The sequence below is a fragment of the Schistocerca serialis genome, chromosome 3 (assembly GCF_023864345.2).
Source record: "Schistocerca serialis cubense isolate TAMUIC-IGC-003099 chromosome 3, iqSchSeri2.2, whole genome shotgun sequence".
NCBI lineage: Eukaryota > Metazoa > Arthropoda > Insecta > Orthoptera > Acrididae > Schistocerca > Schistocerca serialis.
Window position 1 is genome coordinate 707,538,037 of NC_064640.1, and position 526 is coordinate 707,538,562.

A 526-nucleotide genomic window follows, 5' to 3' on the forward strand; every position below is an offset into this window, starting at 1 on the left:
CATCTTCATATAGATAAGGTTTACAGGCCAATGATCTTCAGTGCAGATGCACTCACATTGCCTGAACTCTTATGGGAATCAGTAGATTGACTGCCACGAGTAATGATTATAGTCGGCAGGGGAACTACAAATGTAGTGTGTGGACATTAAGTTGGGAATGTGGATCTCACGGGTAGTGTGCCAGAGATAAGTCCCTGCAATCACACTATTCTCTGTGTCCCTGGTGGCTCAAATGGACAGAGCATCTGCCTTGTAAGCAGGAGATCCTGGGTTCGAGTCCCAGTCGGGACACACATTTTCAACTGTTCCCATTTATCAACACCTATCAGCAGCTAAAAGTCTGGATTTCAATGTAATTTTATGATACAATAAAGGATACAGAACGATTTTAAAGAAAATACAATAAGAACCGATTATACAATAATGAGGTTAAGCAGGTCTTAAACCCCAATTCCCAGTCCAGAGAAGAATGAAGGCTCAAGTGAAAAGACAGCAAGATGCAACAAGAAAACAAGATTCAATACAG

The 526-nt window shown here is 41.3% G+C and overlaps 1 non-coding gene across 1 annotated transcript; it reads left to right on the top strand.

Annotated features, from left to right (window-relative positions):
* Nucleotides 1–216: 216 nt before the first annotated feature.
* On the top strand, nt 217–291 carry Trnat-ugu (transfer RNA threonine (anticodon UGU)). Its single transcript has one exon. It is a non-coding gene; the product is annotated as a tRNA-Thr (tRNA).
* Nucleotides 292–526: the final 235 nt, after the last annotated feature.